This window comes from Hippocampus bargibanti, linkage group LG08 (assembly GCF_051943395.1).
Source record: "Hippocampus bargibanti isolate YZ-2025 linkage group LG08, ASM5194339v1, whole genome shotgun sequence".
NCBI classification, from domain to species: Eukaryota; Metazoa; Chordata; class Actinopteri; order Syngnathiformes; family Syngnathidae; genus Hippocampus; species Hippocampus bargibanti.
The window spans coordinates 10,759,190-10,779,450 of NC_142741.1; the positions used below are offsets into that span (position 1 = coordinate 10,759,190).

At 44.5% G+C, this 20,261-nt stretch overlaps 1 long non-coding RNA gene across 1 annotated transcript; it reads right to left on the reverse strand.

The window, feature by feature from the left end:
- Positions 1–7,448: 7,448 nt before the first annotated feature.
- Positions 7,449–16,760, reverse strand: LOC148894545 (uncharacterized). The gene is made up of 3 exons (XR_016115741.1): positions 16,381–16,760; positions 11,232–11,326; positions 7,449–7,586 (listed from the first exon to the last, which is right to left on the reverse strand). It is a non-coding gene; the product is annotated as an uncharacterized LOC148894545 (long non-coding RNA).
- Positions 16,761–20,261: the final 3,501 nt, after the last annotated feature.

A 20,261-nucleotide genomic window follows, 5' to 3' on the forward strand; every position in this document is an offset into this window, starting at 1 on the left:
ACTGTCAAGTGTTAATTGTAAGAGAAATAAAACCCAAGAAGAGCAGTCAACTGCAGTCATAAGATTTTATAGAGAGTAGTGTGAAAAGGGTCAAGGTCACTTGATGAAAATCATTTGCACTGCCCTTGCTATCACTTCATAAAATGTAATCTAGACAGTGGGGTTGTTTCCTCAAAATTTATCTTCAGTAGAGGAAGAACATTATTATATCGTTAAGGTCGATGAGAAGGTTTCTTCAGCCGTCATCTGTACAAATGTGAAGGTTTCGGACGTTTCGCCTCCTATCCAAGAGGCTTCGTCAGCGAACTAAAGTCTGACTGGTCGTATCGGCCCTATTTATTTATACCTAATGTCCAGCCATGGCGGCGCCGGCGCTTCTTTTACCCCCCTTTCAAACCATCTATGTTCTTTCGCTAAGATTTTAACCTCATTGTCGTCAAATGAGTGGTTGCTAGCTTTTAGGTGCAAATGTACTGCCGATTGAGGCCCACTTGTATTATCCTTGAGATGGTCTGGTGGGGTGAGGTTCAATTTGGATCGTTCATACAATAGCCTGCTCAGGCAAAACAGGTTAGGCAACTTTCGCAATGCTGATGAGGGTCGTTATGCTGATGAGGTGATACCGGGGGGAGTGGGGGTAATAGGCCAGTCGTTAGTCAGGAATGTAGGAACAATCAGTGGGGCCACAGGGAGGGGTCCCGCGCCCCCCCCCCAACCTGAGAGTAGGGACCTATCATAGCTGTGTCCGGCGCCACCAGGTCTGGACATTAGGGATATATAAATGGGGCCGATACGACCAGTCAGACTTTAGTTCGCTGACGAAGCCTCCTGGATAGGAGGCGAAACGTCCGAAACCTTCACTTTTGTACAGATGACGGCTGAAGAAACCTTCTCATCGATGGACCACTCCTGTACGACTGAGAGCTTACACAGACGTATCCTTGAGATGTTGATAAAGTCTTTTTTTGAGAATTTGTTGAGTCTCCCCAATGTACTGCTCTTTACAATTTTCATTCTTACAATGTATGGAATAAACTACATTACTTTGTTTTTCATTTGGTAGCCTATCTTTTGGATGCACTAAAAGGGGGGTAAAAAAAGCGATTCTTATAAAACAACAAATTCCTTCATTAAACCGGTCTGGTGGGGTGAGGTTCATTTTGGATCGTTCATACAATAGCCTGCTTAGGAAAAACAGGTTAAGCAACATTCGTAATTCTGATGAGGTGATACCTGTGGGAGTGGGGGAAATGGCCAGTCGTTAGTCAGGAATGTAGGAACAATCAGTGGGGCCACAGGGAGTGGTCCTCTGCTCCCCCCAACCTCAGAGTAGGGACCTATCATAGCTGTGTCCAGCGCTGCCATGGCTGGACATTAGGGATATATAAATAGGGCCGATATGACCAGTCAGACTTTAGTTCGCTGACGAAGCCTCTTGGATAGGAGGCGAAACGTCCGAAACCTTCAAATTTGTACAGATGACGGCTGAAGAAACCTTCTCATCGATGGACCACTCCTGTACGACTGAGAGCTTACACAGACGTATAGGGTTAAGGTGTTATCTCAAATCAGATCATCTTAGAAAATTACCATGATATGACACAAATCTTCACAATCATTTAATTGAAAGCATCCTTAATGAGGAACAAGTACAAAACTACAACAGATGGGGTAGATACAGATTAGATAAGACATTCTAAGTTATCCACATGGTCATATAAGGAATCCTTAAATGCACATATTTTATGAGTTACCCAACAAGTAATTCAGGGCTGAAGATCTAAAGCTGTGTGTGTGTGTGCGTGTGCGTGCGTGTGTGTGTGTGTGTGTGTGTGTGTGTGTGTGTGTGTGTGTGTGTGTGTGTGTGTGCGTGCGTGCGCGTGCGTGTGTGTAGGTGTGCGTGTTCTCATTTGCACGCCCCGGTCGGGACATCAACCTGACTGCACGCAGCCCGGTGGGGACTCATGTACCCGTGAGGACCTAAAATGAGGTCCCCATGGGCAAATTGCTCTGAGAGACTTCTGGAAAGGATACCCCCAAGGACGACAGCATCAGCATGGTGCGGGACTTGCAATAAAAAATAGTTTCCTACTAAAACTCCCAGAATCACCGATTGCCATAAGCGAAAGGCTTATGTCACTTCGGATCCCTCTGGCTAATAAAAGATATGCCACCCTTCTTATGCACCTACCCTACCATCAAAGGAAGACGCTAAGACCAGCTTCTATAAGGCATTAGATTAGGTCCTCCGCAGCATACCTAAGGAGGATGAGATCTTCTTGCTGGGCGATTTTAACGCAAGAGTGGGGAAGGACAACAAGGTGTGGAGTGGGGTGATTGGTGGGCATGGCATCGGGCATGTCAATGCAAATGCCCTACAGCTGCTAAGTCTTTGCACTAAGCACAAAGCATTATGGATGCACCCACGCTCTAAACATTGGTACCTGATTGATTACACCATTGTGAGACGCTCAGACATAACAGACTTCTTGCTCACTCGTGCAATGAGAGGAGCTGAGTGCTGGACTGACCACCGACTCATGATGACCAGGCTTCGAGTGGAAGTACGCCCTGGTATTCGTCTCCATAGGTCAGGGAAGAAGAAGCTGGACTGCACCCGGCTAGCAGAGCCTATGGCTCTGGACAAACTCCGTCTCTCTCTTGCTGAAAACCTGGAAGACATTGAGCCTATCATGCTGGGAGAGGACTCCATTGATGGAAAATGGTCCACTATCAGCTCCAGACTCTATGAGGCAGCATCCAAATCAATCGGATATGAGCGCAGAAAGCACCAGGACTGGTTTGATGACAACACAGACACAATAACCTCGATGCCCAAAAACATGCACATAGCACACAGTGCTGTACTCAACAACCCCACATCAACTGCGCTACGGCGGCAATGGCAGAAACTCAGGGCGGAGGTGCAGTCAAAACTACGTGCCCTGCAGAATGAGTGGTGGACATCGAAGGCGGCTGAAATACAATCCCATGCCAATAAAAACGATATGCACAACTTTGATGATGCAGTAAAAGTCATCTATGGCCCAAGAAACTGCGCTGTCTCCTCTCTAAAGTCTATTGACGGTACAACCCTCATAAAAGACCAGCAGCTCATCATCAAAAGATGGGCAGAACACTTTGGATGTTTACTCAACCAGCCTTCCCCAACAGACCCTTTGGTTCTAGAGGAGCTCCCTGATCGCCCAACTATCCAAGACCTTGACCTTCCACCAACCTTTGGAGAGGTTAAGTGTGCTTTAAAATCTCTGAAAAGCAACAAGAGCCCTTGTCCTGACAGTATCCCGGCCGAGATCCTCAAACAAGGAGGCTACCTTTGTACCCGTGCTCTCTTCCTCTTCATCAGCGATGTGTGGAAGCAGTGGAACGATGCAAATATTGTCACCATCTACAAAGGCAAGGGGGACAAATCCCTCTGTGGTAACAGCCGTGGCATCTCACTTCTGGCAGTTGCTGGTAAAGTCCTGGCTAAAGTGATGCTACATAGATTGATAAACTGCATCACAGAAGATCTGCTGCCAGAATCCCAGTGTGGTTTCAGGAAGAACAGGAGCACCGTAGACATGGTCTTCACAGCTTGGCAGCTTCAGGAGAAGTGTAGGGAACAGCACCAGAACCACTTTGTTACTTTTATTCATCTGTCAAAGGCCTTTGACACAGTCAACAGGGACCTTCTCTGGAATATTCTCCTGAGTTTGGATGCCCACAGAAATTTGTCAACATCCTTAGCCAATTTCACAATGGGATGACATCATGTGTGACTATCTGTGGCCATGAATCACAACCCTTCAAGGTGCAGACTGGTGTACGCCAGGGATGTGTCCTCGCACCAGTCCTGTTCAACATCTTCCTCCTGTGTATGACACTATTGCTCCATGAGGCTTGATGGAAACCTATTCAACATCAGGAGGCTCCAGGCAGTAACGAAAGGACGGTCAGAGCAAGTCATCCAACTCAAATATGCAGATTACTTTGCAGTTGTGGCCCACACACCAGAAGCACTACAAGCTAGTCTCTTAGCTGCTGCAGATGCCTATGGTAGACTGGGCCTCTCTGTCAATGTGGAAAAGACTGAGGTAATCTGTCAGTGGGCATCCATTCCTCCAGTTCATCCACCAACATTCACCATCTCCAATAAGCCACTAGAAATACTGGACTCTTTCAAATACCTGGGCAGCTTTCTCTCTGACGACGGCAGCATCTACAGAAAGATACAAAACCAGATCAAACAGACATCAGCATCTTTTGGCAGACTTAGGAGATGAGTCTTTCAAAACAAAGACCTCAAACACCACACCAAGACTGCAGTTTATCAGGATGTTGTGTCAACCCTCCTCTACTGCTGCGAAGCATGGACCCTGTACAGTCGTCACCTCAGGATGCTTGAGGCCTTCCACATCAAGTGCCTACAATGCATCCTTGGGCTATCCTGGAGAGACAGAGTCCCCCACACTGAAACTCTGCAAAACCAACTACACCAGTGTGGAAGCTAGTCACCCAACACCAACTTCGCTGGCCAGGCCATGTTATCAGGATGCCAGAAGAGCGCTTGCCACGTAAGGTGCTTTATGGCCAGCTCCATCTCGTCCGTCGCCTGGCAGGAGGCCCCAAAAAAACGCTATAAAGACCAGGTGAAGACTGCCCTGAAAAAATGCGGCCTGAACCCGACCGACCCAGCTGGAGGACATTTCAGCTCAACGCTCCATCTGGCGGTAGCTCCTCCAACAAGGCATACAGAAACTTGAGGAAGACCTAGGTGACCGACGGACCAGGAAATGTCAAAGGAGAAATCATGCCAGTGCCATACCCACACCAGTCAAGCCTTCACCTGCTCCGCCTGTGGCAAGCAGTGTGGATCACGGATTGGGCTATACAGTAACATGAAATGGTCCCACAAGAAGAAGTAAAACTGGACTCATCATCGGACACGATGGACAACCTTAAGCAAGTAATACATTGTAGCAGTAGAGGAATGAACATGCCCGCCACAACATATGTGAAAATACGTATGGTGTTTGTCCTCTTTGGAAAGAGATGACCATCTTCACTGGAGTGGGGGGTGGTGAAGATGACTTGCGCGCGAGTTTGATTAAATTGAAAAAAGAGTTGCGCAATGTCGTCTGCCTCACTCTCTCGTCCCAGCCCATCAGAATTCAGTGGCAAGACAGAGTCAAGATGACCGGGGATGGGTCGGGATGAAGTGGATGACCACAGTGTTCTACGTGTCTCACTGTGCCCTACTTGCGCTCCACAACGCTTTGCTGGGCCCACCTTCATGCCTGTTGAACCAGTCTAGTGGTTTCCTCCTCCACGCAATCTGCTGGGTCCAGGCTTTACATTGCGAAAATACGTATATGTAACAAGAGGCCTACAATTGGTGCGTTGCATGTAGCATTCGATGTCACGGCCTTATGCCAACAACGTGGCACACTAGCATCGAGAGCATCCACCATATTTCGTTCAGATAATGATGAAACTACGGTGACATAGATTGGTCTCATAAATCGTATTTTCGAGACTTTTGTCACCACCCTCATTATGGTTCATGGGCCAGTGCAGCCAGCATTACTCGATGATTTTTATAACATCGAATTAAATTGATACATACAACTAATACTGTGACATAAAAGCTTACATAAAAACAAACATGTGAATCAAACCTCTGAAGATGGAGGACACTGATTCGCTGTGGCGACCCCTTGAAGGGAAAAGCCGAAAGGAAAAGAAGATACAGCTAATACTGCAGCCCCAATTCTATTGTAAACGCAAAAACACGTGCAGCGATGCATTCGGGCCGCCCCATTTACGCATTTTGACAGTCGCTGGAGCAACTTTGTAACTCCACTGCGCCAGCACCGGCGCGCGTCTATTACGATCGGCCCATATTGCTACATGATCTGCGCCTCATATGACATATTTCTTTTAAAATAGCTAAAGAAACAAATTTAATTAAACAGCAATTGAAAACTGTTCGTTTTGCTTGAGAGGTTTTAACTTTTGTCGTGATTCGCTGGAGCCTGCTGAGATAATATAATCAAATGATCAAACCTCTAAAGATGGAGGACACTGATTTGCTGTGGCGACCCCTTGAAGGGAAAAGCCGAAAGGAAAAGAAGAAGAATCATTTACCCATGATACATTGCAGTATTTACATCGAACGACATCGACACAAATGGTTGCATTATGGAGCGAGAGAGCAGGAGTAAAACCTGAAAAGATATTAATCACAAACATATTTTCATTTTTTTAAGAAGCAACGGAGTGACAATTCGTTTCAGCAAACTGCTGTTAACGATTCGAATTTAGCGGATAAGGTACATTATTTCAGAGCTGTTGCAGCACATTTGAAATCTTCCAAGCAAAGAAATTTAAGTAGACACTAATGAGAAATATTGTGCTAAGTATGTTCTCTTTGTCATCTCTGTACCGTAGCATCTCAAAAGAGCACAGCATTTATTGTGTAGTAACTTAAGAAAATAGAAAGTTTGTTTATTTTATAGATGAATACATTATTTGACTTGAATTAAAATTGTTTGTATATGAGAAATATAGATTTTAGACAAATGATGTTTTTTTATTTGCAATTTAGAAATATCATGCTCCAATGAATGCATTTTGGTTTATTCCAATCAGTTTTGTATACTTGTATAAATCTGGCCCCATCCATTTTGGAATTTGGGCCCCTTTTCAGACACAACCCTTTTTTAATTTCCCAGACGCATCCTTTCATGTGTTCAAAATATAGATTGATCCAAACAGCCAGAGACAGGAATACAAGTGGCGTCAATTCTAATCTCAGAATTTGAAAATGTTTTAAGGCTATTTATTGGAATTCTTGTCAGAAATAAGGACAGTGATCATTTAGTTCTTTGCATTGAATAGAGCACATCAAGCCATTAACCAATATTGGCGGTTATGGCAGAAAAAAAACATGCAACAGTATTTCCAAATACACAGATTGATTCAAACCAGTGACATACGGTGAGGTTCATGGCTGGTGAGGCACTGACATCTTCACAGCCAGATTTACAACCCAGTCAGCAAAATTGGTCTGGCCCAGCTCCGGCCCACACAAGGATGCGCACTCGGCCCAGATACGGCAATGAATGACGGTCCAGAAGTGGCCCGGATCCGGCAACCGCAATGTGGGCCGCATCCGGCCCGTATCTGGCCCGCATTGAATAACCAGATGCGGCCCAACGCCGGGCCAGAACAGGCTCCTGATGTCAGCCTTAATTGAACCATTTCTTTCATGAGCCATATTTCACCCTTATGAAAAAAAGGCAAAAACAATTGTTATAAAAATATTTTATTGTCATAATTTGTGAACCTCACACATAACTGCAAATATACTGGAAAACTGCACTTTTCTTTATTTAACAGTGAACACAAGAGTTCAAACCGGAATGCATGTTGTTCTTGAACTGCAAATTTCTATCCGTCATATTCTTGTACTCTCCATGCCCTCTTTTCACCATCCAAAGTCAGATGTAGCCATCTTTTGATTGTGACATCGATTTCCTGGTCTCATGCTCGGCAGTTAGGTCTCACAGCGGCTGTAAGAGCTGTGAGAAAACACGGATGGACAGTGTGTTAGGAAAACAAACATTTGTACATGACATTACCCTTTCAGAATCAGAATCAGAATCAGAATCAGAATACCTTTATTCGTCCCGCAATGGGGAAATTTGCAGTCCACAGCAGCAATTGAAGAGGGATGGGGTTGGGGTGGAAGGATAGAAAACAAGATATTCTAAGCATAACAAAATAAAAATGTCAACTGTATACTGTGCAAATGTAGATGTGCAAAAACCGTTCTATAAACAAGACTGTACATAGTGCAGAATCAAGAAATGCATTTAGATATATTGCAACAACCCATATTTACAAGTGTCCAGTTTTTTTTTTTTTTTTTTTTTTTTTTTTTTTTTTTTTTTTTTCACATGTGATCATTGGGAGTTGTGAAGCCTGACAGCAGTCGGTAGGAACGAGCGGCGGTACCTCTCCTTCTTGCAGCGCGGGTGTAATAGTCTCTGGCTAAAGGAGCTACCCAGAGCTGTCAGGATGGGCAGGAGGGGGTGGGAGGGGCTGTCCGTCATAGCTTTTAGTTTAGCTAGCGTCCGTCTGTTGCCCACCTCCTCTAGAGAGTCCAGCGAGCAGCCCACGACAGAACTGGCCCGCTTGACAAAGCGCTCCAGTCTTTTTCTGTCCCGGGTGGTGATGCTGCCTGACCAGCAGACAATGCCATAGTGGATGGCTGATGCCACCACAGAGTCATAGAAAGTCTTTAGGAGTGACCCCTGAACTCCAAAAGACCTCAGTTTCCTGAGGAGGAAGAGGCGACTCTGTCCCTTTTTGATTAGGGCATCCGTGTTTGTTGTCCAGTCCAGTTTATTGTTGAGAGTAACACCCAGGTACTTGTAGGAGGTCACCCTCTCAATGTCCGAACCCTGGATGTTCAATGGTGCAGGTGATGATTGTTTCCTGCAGAAATCCACCACCAGCTCCTTGGTTTTGCCGGTGTTGATCTGGAGGTGATTCTGCTGGCACCAGTCCACAAAATCCTTTGTCAGTCCCCTGTACTCCCTATCGTCTCCCTCTGTAATGAGGCCGACAATAGCTGAGTCGTCAGAGAACTTCTGAAGGTGGCAGGTTGGGGTGTTGTAGTTGAAGTCCGAGGTGTAGAGGGTGAAGAGGAATGGAGCCAGGACTGTTCCCTGCGGTGCTCCGGTGCTGCAGAGAAGCCTGTCCGACTCACAGTTCTTTACCCTCACGTACTGTGGCCTGTTTGTGAGGTAATCTGTAATCCAGGATGTGAGGTGATGGTCGACTCCGGCATGCCGCAGCTTGTCCCCCAGTAGACTTGGCTGGATGGTGTTGAAGGCACTGGAGAAATCGAAGAATGTGATCCTCACCGTGCTCCCAGCATTCTCCAGGTGCAGCAACGCCGTATGGAGGAGGTAGATGATGGCATCCTCCACACCGATGCTGGGCTGGTAGGCAAACTGCAGCGGGTCCAGCGATGAGCTTGCCAGCGGTCGCAGGTGGGCGAGGACGAGTCTCTCCAGCGTCTTCATCAGGTGAGACGTCAGCGCCACCGGTCTGTAGCTGTTGAGCTCTTTGGGGTTGGCAATCTTGGGCACTGGGACCAGGCATGACGTTTTCCACAGCTGTGGAACTCTGCCCAGCTTCAGGCTCAGGTTGAACACGTGCTGGACAATGTCACACAGCTGGTCGGAGCAGGTCTTGAGGAGTCGGGAACTGATGTCATCCGGACCTGCTGCCTTCCTCACCTGCATCCTCCTCAGTTGGTTCCTCACCTGCGCAGTTGTGACAGACAGGCAGGAACCAGGAGGCAGAGTGGCGGCTGAGGGTGTGGCAACGGTTGGGAGGGCAGATGTTGGTTGTGGAAAGCTGGTCGTGAGAGGGGGCAGGGAGGGTAAGGCCACAGTGAGAGTTGGTGCAGGTGCAGCTACAGGTGAAGTTGACGGTGGGCCGGGGGCGGCTGGCGTCTTGTCAAACCGATTGAAAAAGCGGTTGAGTTCATCTGCCCAGTCCTTGTCTTTTTCGTTCAATGTCACTGGGCTTTTGTGGCCTGAGATGTTTTTCAGGCCCTTCCAGACACCAGCGACATTGCTGGCTTGCAGCTGCTCCTCCATTTTCATCCTGTAGGCCTTCTTCCCCTCTCTGATCTTCCTCCTCAGTTGGATCTGCACGGCCTTCAGTTCCTCTCTGTTGCCCGACACAAAAGCCCTTTTCTTCTCCTTCAGGAGGACTTTTATGTCGGGATTAATCCATGGTTTGTTGTTGGCAAAACACCGCACAGTCCTGGTGGGTACAGTGTTTTGTTCACAAAAGTTAATGTAGTCTGTGATGGTGTTGGTGAGTGAGTCAATGTCTTCCCCATGAATCTCAGTAAAGAGCTCCCACCTGGTTGAATCAAAACAGTCCCGCAGAGCTTCTTCAGCTTCTGTGGACCATCTTTTGATCGTGCGGGTCACAGCTGGTTGCCTCTGGACAAGGGGTTTGTACACAGGCTGGAGATAAACCATATTGTGGTCTGCTCTTCCGAGAGGGGGGAGGGGGGAGGGTTTGTATGCATCCTTGGCGTTTGAATAAAATAGGTCCAATATGTTATTGTCTCTGGTGGCACAAGTTACATACTGTGTGAATGTTGGGAGGGAGAATTTCAGGGAAATGTGATTGAAGTCCCCTGAGATGATAAACAAGGCGTTGGGGGACTGGGTTTGCAGCTTGTTTACAACAGATATGAGGGCATCGGAGGCAGCGCCGCCATTTGCCGTAGGGGGAATGTACGTCGTCACGGCTATGACGTGTGAGAATTCCCGTGGCAGGTAATGCGGCCGAAGGCTAACGGCTAGCAGCTCGATGTCCCGAGTGCAAAGTTTTTCCTTCACCGTGATGTGCCCAGGATTGCACCATTTGTCATTCACAAATACAGCAATCCCCCCTCCTTTCTGCTTACCGCTGCCTTCATTTCTGTCCGCTCGTACGAGTTGGAAGCCCTCCAACTCTGCGTGGGCGTCCGGAGTGATTGCCGAAAGCCATGTCTCCGTGACGAGTAGCAAGCTGGCTTCCCGGTACTCCCTCTGATGTCGCGTTAGCGCCGCCAGCTCGTCCATTTTATTTGGGAGTTCCTTTCGACTTCCTTTCCTTTCCTCTTACTTTGATAATTTTGCTGCTGTGAAATGTAAATATATCTATTGCAAGATGAATAAAGGTCCATCCAAGCCAATGAATGATCAGTAAAAATAACCCTTGAAATTTCTTAATCTGGGAATGACACTGTGAGGTGGAATATTTGCCACCCAAAACAAAAGGTGAATAATTTAGAATTAAATAGTTTATTCTGAATTTGAATGACATATAAATAAAGTTCAGTGACTCAGATATAGGATGGCTCTGTATATTATAATCTTAATTTATTGAATAAGTGAATCTGAACAGTACAATTTCAATTTGAAAAGGCCAGTTTTGAAACTGTATTTGATCCTAACAGATAATTAAATTATGTTCACTTTCATTTTCAGTCTTGCAAATACCACACAATAAACATTGATTTATATTGCGCTTTTACAAAAACTGAAGCTGTAACAAAGCGCTCAGGAGGGAAACGGGCAGGACAGTGGTCATTCAGGGCCAAGTTTGCACAATTCTCCAATAATGAAGACTGGTTTGTATCAGCTTACCTCAACATATGTACATAAAGGTTTTGCGGTGGTGCCCCAACTTGTTGATTATTCCGTCAGTTACGCTGAAACTGACCATCCGACCAGCACCGGCGCTGAGGGACGCACAAAGATCAGGCATGTCAATATGAGTTTCATGCACGATGATGTTAAGATATAAAAGTTAGTTTCAACGTCAGCTTTTTTTTTCAAATTCAGGTTACAATTTTCATAATTGTTTCATGGTCAAATAAGTATCTAGTTCGTATCGCTGCAAGGTGAGTTTCAAGCCCAACCCACCAGTGACGTTTTGAGTTGTTTACTTTCAAAATTTGCACGCTTCAGTCTCGATTAAATACGCACAGCAAGTGAAAATGTTCGCAAAAATACACGTAAATAACCCTAAAGTTAGAGCACAATATATTAAAATATTTCTCTTTGCTACCATATGTAATGATATGAGCAAATCGTATTTGCATGTTCTACTAGTGATGCCTGGCTTTAGATCAAAGGAGCATGCGCGCTGCTGCAAGTCAGTCTGATGAGAGCCTACGAGAGCGACACATGTCAATTGCCTTCTCCCTCCAACCAACACAGCCGTCCTAATAAAGAACCTCAACTCTATCCAGAAGTTGTATCATTTACCGAACCCGCTTACACGAAGTAACACATGGTGTCAGAATTGGTCTGGAAGACAAGAGGACGATAAAAGGACTTGGAACGAAAGATTCCACGGAGGAAAGACATTGAGCACAACCCACGGCAGAAAACGGCAGAAATGGAAGCTTTACGTCCACCCACAGCTCTGCAGCTAACAGGTAACGTGGCTGAAAATTGGAAGAGATTTAAGCAACGTTTTGAACTGTATTTGTCTGCAATTGAAGCTGATGAAAGCCATTCAAAGATGAAAGCATCCATGTTTTTGCACGTGGGAGAGGAAGCTCTAGAGGTCTACAATAACTTCACATTTGATGCGGAGGATGACAAGATGAAGCTGTCAAAAATAATGGAAAAGTTTGAAGCTTACTGCATTCCGAAACGCAATGTGACGTTTGAAAGGCACAGATTCTTCACATGTGTACAGACAGTTGGAGAAACTATTGACCAATATGCAAATGAGCTGAGAAACAGATCAAAGACATGTGAGTTCGGTGGATTAACAGAATCACTGATCAAAGACAGAATAGTGTGTGGCATTACAGATAATAAACTGAGAGAAAGGCTACTCAGAGAATCAGATCTGGACCTGGAAAAAGCCTTAGCACTGTGTAGAGCCGCTGAGACTGTTAAATCACTGGCTAAAGAGTTGCTAAATGATTCTAGCTACAACGTGGATGCAGTGGAAAGAAATGCACACAGATTCAACAAAAACAAGACTGCTGAGATCAAAGCAAGAGTGAGACAACCCAACAAAAATAGGATACTCAAACAAAAATCTTGTACTCGTTGTGGTACGCAACATCCCCCAAAGCAGTGTCCAGCATATGGGAAAATATGTAAAAACTGCGACAAAGCAAATCACTATGCTCGTTGCTGCAGGAACCAAGACATGAAAGGCAAGGTAGATGCAGTAGATGATCATTATGAAGTGGAGGAACTTTATGTGAATGCTGTAAAAGATGAAAGAGAAGAAAGAGATTGGATCACTACGCTGAAAGTGAACAACATTCATCTAAAATTCAAATTGGATACTGGAGCCAATGTGAATGTCATTTCAGAGACTGATTTCATGAAGATCAGGCCGAGACCAAAAATACATAAAGCAAATATGAAAGTAACAGCTTATGCGGGTTCAGTCATACCAATGAAAGGAAAATGCATTGTGAATGTGACACATAAAGGCCAATTACATAAGCTATCTTTCATCATAGTTCCAAGGGATGTGCAGGATCTACTAGGATTGTCGGCATGTGAGAGACTACACCTAGTGAAGAGAGTTTTTGTTGTGGATAGACAAAAAGAGACAGCATATGATCAACTGATGGAGCAGTACAAAGACTTGTTTCAAGGGTTAGGCTGCCTACCAGGAGAACACACAATCAGAGTGGACAAAAGTGTGCCACCAGTGATACATCCATGCAGGAAAGTCCCCTTTGCTCTTCAAAAGCAGCTAAAATCAGAATTGGACAACATGGAGAGCAGGCATGTGATAAAGAAAATTGATGAGCCGACTGAATGGGTGAGTTCCCTCGTTGTCGTAGAGAAAAAGAACGGAAAACTCAGAATATGCCTGGATCCCAGAGATCTAAACAGAGCCATCAAGAGAGAACACTTCAAGCTACCTACTCGTGAAGAGATTATGGCACAGTTTTCAAAAGCAAAGTATTTCAGCAAGCTAGATGCTTCTTCAGGATTTAGGCAAATGAAGCTGGATGAGCCAAGTTCCAAACTATGTACTTTCAACACTCCGTTTGGAAGATACAGATTCCTAAGACTACCTTTTGGAATTGCTTCAGCTCCTGAAGTTTATCACAAAACAATCAACATGATATATGAGCACTTGGAAGGAGTTGATACCTCGATGGATGACATCATCATTTGGGGTGCCACCAGAGTTCAACATGACGAGAGACTGAAAGCTGTGCTAGAAGCAACAAGAAAAGCAAACCTGAAGCTGAATAAAGAGAAATGTCAGCTAGGTACAACAGAATTGACATTTCTGGGAGATATCCTAAGCAGTGAAGGTATCAGACCAGACCCACGAAAAGTGTCTGCTATAGAAAACATGCCAAGGCCACAATGCAAAAAAGATGTGCAACGGTTTAATGGGATGATCACTTTCATGGGAAAATTTATACCCAACCTGTCAGAAAAGATGGCCCCACTGAGACAACTAACTGAGAAGAAGATAGAATGGCAATGGAATCATGAGCATGAAAAGGCATGGAATAAACTGAGGAAGCTGCTCACAGAGGAACCAGTACTGAAATTCTATGATCCAGAAAAACCAATCAAAATATCATCGGATGCATCACAGAGTGGGCTTGGTGCAGTACTTCTACAAAAACATGAAGGCTGGCAACCCGTAGCATATGCATCACGTTCGATGACGGATCCGGAAACACGTTATGCACAAATTGAAAAAGAACTGCTCAGCATTACGTATGTCTGTGAGAGATTTCATCAATTTGTGTCAGGACAAGAAATCAGCGTGGAGACTGATCACAAGCCCTTAATAGCATTGTTTCAAAAGCCACTAAATGACTGTCCACTCCGTATACAGCGAATGATGATCAGGCTACAACGTTACTCACTGAAGGTCGCATACACCCCTGGAAAACTGATGTATACAGCTGACACTCTATCCAGAGCTGTTGACCCGAAGGAGCACTCGAAGGCTAAACTGGATGAAGAAGTCGAAGCTTACGTACACATGATCACCAGTGCATTGCCAGTTGCAGATGCAAAGATGGAGATTATACGGATGGAAACAAACAAGGATGAGACACTGAAACAATTGAAACAAATCATCAAAAATGGATGGCCCGAAGTGAAACAAAATTGTTTACCAGACGCAGCAGAATATTGGAACTACAGGATGGAGTTATCTGTAGTGGATGACATCATATACAAAGGCAGTAAGATTGTCATTCCAAAGACTGAGAAGTGAAATGCTCAAAAAGATCCATGAAGGACATCTTGGAATTGAAAAGTGCAAGAAAAGAGCACGACAGCTGATGTTCTGGCCTAGAATGAATCAAGACATCGCAGATCAAGTGTCGAGATGTACAATTTGCCTCAAATATCAAGCAAATCAACCGGCAGAGCCACTAGACCCACACCAAGCACCAGAAAGACCATACCAGAAGGTGGGTGCTGACCTGTTTTCGTGTCAAGGTAAAGATTATCTTTTGGTCACAGACTACTACTCCCTGTATCCAGAAGTTTGCAGACTGCAAGCTACAACAGCAGAAGCAGTGATAACATGCATGAAGGCCATATTTGCTAGAAACGGGATTGCAAACCAAGTGTTTTCTGATAACGGTCCACAATTCGCCATTGAGAAGTTCAGAAAATTTGCAAAGGAGTGGGACTTTAAACACATAACCTCAAATCCACATTTTCCACAATCCAATGGATTGGTGGAAAGTTCTGTCAAGACTGTGAAAAGACTGATGTACAAGGCAACAGACAGTGGAACGGATTTCTAACAGAGCTTGCTGGTGTATCGCACAACGCCGCTCGAGTGTGGTATGTCCCGGCCCAGCTACTCATGGGACGCGTGCTGAGATCCAACTTACCCATCCCGGAAAACCTGCTAAAGACAAAGGAAGGGGAGAAAGTGAGGAAGATGAAAAAACAACAGAAACAAAAACAAAAGTTCTACCATGACAGAGGAACACGGAACCTACCTGAACTACACACCGGTGACCAAGTACGGTACAAAGACAAAACAGACACATGGTCACAGAAAGGAACTGTTCTGCGTCAGGTCCAACCAAGGTCATACAACATTCAGACAGAGGAAGGTGCTGTTTTAAGAAGAAACCGCCGAGATCTTCTCAAAGAACCAACCATAGCAAGTCAACGAACAGAGACTGTAACAGAGACTGTTACAACACCTCTAAATCCAGGACATGCTATCCGAAAATCCTCAAGGAAAGTTATACCACCTGAGAGACTGATTGAAACCATTTAACATGTTTTTCTAAGTGATCATGGTGAAAAAAAATGATGTGAATGTTTCATGTGAATGTTTCATTTATTGTTGCAAAATTTAGAAATACTTTATTCAAGTTTAAGGTTGCTAATTACTGACATAATTGAATTCATTACATTGGTTAAAAGTAAAGAATTCAATTAAGAAAGGGAGATGTAATGATATGAGCAAATCGTATTTGCATGTTCTACTAGTGATGCCTGGCTTTAGATCAAAGGAGCATGCGCGCTGCTGCAAGTCAGTCTGATGAGAGCCTACGAGAGCGACACATGTCAATTGCCTTCTCCCTCCAACCAACACAGCCGTCCTAATAAAGAACCTCAACTCTATCCAGAAGTTGTATCATTTACCGAACCCGCTTACACGAAGCAACACACCATAAAGAGTCACATCCCCCCATTTTGTGCTAATGTTATTCGGCATTATTAGGGCTCTTCAAAATTCAGTCTTAACTCTAGACAGAAATGTCTTCGTATTATACACGTTGCATTAAGCATAAAATAAACTTACCACGTCTTTTCTGATGTCTCACTTGAGCTTCTATGGTCATCTGCATTCATCAAGCGTCGTAGTCAACAGCTAGTGAGGAACGAAAGCCTACCTTGTCGCCCCACCCCCTCTTCTTCTTCATCGCGTGTGGCAGGTAACGTTTGCGGTGCAACACCACCCACTGTGTCGGAAGTCTAGCAAAACTTTACTGTTGTATGTACTGTACATATACAGTACATTATTAAAGTATGTAGAGGAAAACAAAAAACCCAACAGAAAATTCTAAACTTTTGGGTTAAATTGTTAAAGTTGTTAACTTTTTATGTTCGATCATTATATTATTTTATGTTAAGGTCAACAAAATTATATTCAGTTTATAATTCCTTTAATATGTTTGTGAGATAGCGTTTGTTCGTTTGAAGGAAAGCTGGAAGTGTTCTCGGGAAGCCAGAAAAGGGGTGTGCTTGAGTGAGCTTGGGGTTACTGTACGGCAATATATAATAAAAGGCTGCATTCAAACGAAGTCCATCTCTCCTTTTTTGACCATTCGTGGACCATCCATTGCCATTCCCAAAACTACAACTCCCTCAACGAACACTTATTTTACCCACGTTCTTCACCAAAAAGAAAAAAAAACGACAAAAAAACAAAACAAAGAATCTTTAAAATATACAAAACAGAATGTTTCCTTTCACCCCCCACCCCATCCTCCTTTCAAATTGCTGCTGTGGACTGCAAATTTCCCTATTGTGGGACGAATAAAGGTTTTCTGATTCCGATGTCTTATGTACTAAGGAAGTGGTGTGAGAGGGGACTGAGTGAATAAATTGTGGGAAAACTGGCACATTACCATGGACATTTGGCACAGGCATGCACACTAACACACACACACAGACATGCACACTAACACACACACACACACACACACACACACTAATACACACGCGCGCATACGCACGCAGACACACACACACACTGCTGCAACAACAACAAAGCAAAAAGTATTCCCTAAATTGGCACTATTTTCCTGTAGATCATTCAACCAAATCTAAAATAAGGCCGATCTAATCTTGCAACGAATAGGGAAACGGAAATGGGCGAATGGAAGGTTGAGATAGAGTGGGTAAAGTGATAAATGCTCTGTCTGTTTCACTCTGATTGTGTCACGTTCAAACAAAGCGAAGAGAAGCCTTGCTTTGTTGTGGAGCTAAGTAAGTAGCTGGATCTTTGGGATCCAGTTACCTACTTAGCTCCCAAACAAAGCAAGTAGCAGACAGAGACAGGCGTACCGAACAATAATATTTAATTAAGTACGTAACTCTGGACAGACAAAAATCAACTCAAAGCGCTGGCCAATCATGTCCAGGAAATACAAACGATGAGAAAACAAAAAGCACTAGCACAAAGGCGAGGAGAAAAAAAACAATCAACAGTACACCAAACAAAATTTGACGTACCCAATTAACAAATGCACCGAGAGGTGATTATCAAGAATAGGAATAATGAATACAACGGTCCAAAAGATACAATAACTACTAGGACAAGAACAAGAACGCGTCATACCAAAACTGGGCACGAGCAGTGGCAAGGCGAATAATTCACCGGCAAGCAAATGGCAGAATGACACTCCTGAAATACCTTGGTGAATAATTAGGAGATTGGCAGCAGGTGTGTACAAGCAGAGAAGCACAACCCCGAATCTGAACATGACAGTACCCCCTCCCCCCTTCAATGGACGCAGGGCTGGCAGGCCTTGATGAAAGCCATGTCTCTCCAAAGCTTCGGGTCACCAAAACCGCTGAGAGATAAGATGGAAAGTACTGTTCACAGTACAGGCCAACTTGGAGGTGTGTCCCCATTGCAACACCTCTGAGCGCAAGGTTGGGGGACAAACCGTTTCCCCGCCGGGCAGCCTTTTAGGACCGAGTTTCCCTCTTGTGCCTCCTGGACCTTGTTATCAATCTCCCACCTCAGTGCCCCCAGTATACGCTCTGCGGGAAGAATGCTCAGAATGGCGTCCTCCTTCTCCGCAGTGTCATGGATACGGAAAAGAGCATTAGGCTTCGTGTTCTTGGACACGGGACGATAGGTGAGTGTAAAGTTGAAACAAGTCAACATCAGTGCCCACTTAGCCTGATGGGATTCAGAGTCTTAGCTGAGCGGATGACAGCCAGGATGAGAAACCTGATATAACCGGGAGTTTGGCAGTGGGTCGACAACCTGTAAGTCGATGGCACAGTCATATGGGCGATGCGGTGGCAGAGATTGGCCGCTGTATCTTACTAAAAACTGGTCGTAGGTCGTGATAGCAGTGAGGTAGTCTGTCTAAACAAATAGATTCCGGGGGCTCATTACACAGAAGACTACCCCCTTCTACGCCTGTGTTGCGCTCTCCACTATGGTAAGGGGGATATGGTGTTGTGGGATCCAGAAAAAAACCACAAGACATGCAGTGCGATACGTCTTGACTCAACAGTGGTTTACTTCGAATGCCCAAATGTAATGCAAACGTAAACGTACAACAACTTCCTGTCCAACGATCTAAATCGGTCCGACACGAAACAATAACCGAAGCAGGCGATCCTTGTTTAAATAAACATTTTCGATATATATCATTTGTAAATCAATGTAACTATGCTAATGTAACCAAAATACCTTGCGCTATCAAGTCCTTTAAATAGTCTTTCAACTCTCTGTACAGTGGCTTTGGGACAGACATATATGTCTTTGAAACAGGCTCAGTGTCTTTTAACAAAATGTCCATTTGTAGGTTTTCCACTCACCCTATGTCGTCCGATTTTGAAAATGATGCCCATTCCTCTCTCAACATCTGATGAGCGGTCTTTCTTTTATCTTCGTCCAGATGAGAAAGGTCAATTGGGGGGTCCCACTGCTCACTGAGAAGGATGGTGGTATACTGGACATGGACCTCATTGACAACCGCTGAAGGAAGGTCTCTTTTAAATATGTTAGCTGGGTAGACAGACCCTACTGACTGCACTGTACCAATAATAGTCTTTACTGGCAACCTAATGTCATGGTTAGTAGGGTTCTGGACACTAACAACTATCCTAGGGATAGAACCTGCCTTTACTGAGACCAACGAGTCACAAAACTCGAGGCCATCTGGCCATTGTGGGTTTTCACCTGGCTCAAAAACCAATGTAACATCTTCCTTAAAGGGCTTAGCCTGTACTTTGCATGGAATAAGAAGTGAGCTATGCCTAGCTATAGGGAATCTCTCATTTGTTGTTTTTACCCGGTACTCATGCACTTGTCCCACACTAACTGCCTTTATGAAAGTGGCAGCTTTATTGCGCTTAAGGTGGGGAAAAGCTCGTCTAACCGATTTCAAGAGCTTTTCTGTATCCCCTGTTTGTGTCTCATTAGAGAGGCTATCTAACACAAGACGCTCAATGACATTAAACCCTATGAGAGGACACTGTTGCTGGTCACCTTTTAGTACTAAAACTGGGACAAGTAGCCCTGGATCATTAGCACCAAGTTTAAATGGTATCTCAAACCATCCTACATGAGGCATATCTGTTCCATTAGCTGCCACAATATTGAGAATATTATCAGGGTCAATAAGCTCATTCACATTTTTCAATGACACGTCAGGTAAGTTCGTGTGTTTCCATAACTCATCTACAGCACACACCTGGGACCCCGAGTCCCAGAGTGCTTCAACCCTTTTGTTACCGGAAAAGCAGCAAATAAGACATTTCTTTCTCACTAACTCTGAGAACATATTACATTATTTCATGCTTAGATTAGTAAACATATTATGTTATTCCATGTTTAGCTTAGTACATATTATGTTATTGCATGTTTGATTTAGACTACATGGAATAATAAAGATATTAGTTGAATAGTTTCGAAAGCAGGATGTAACGAGTATC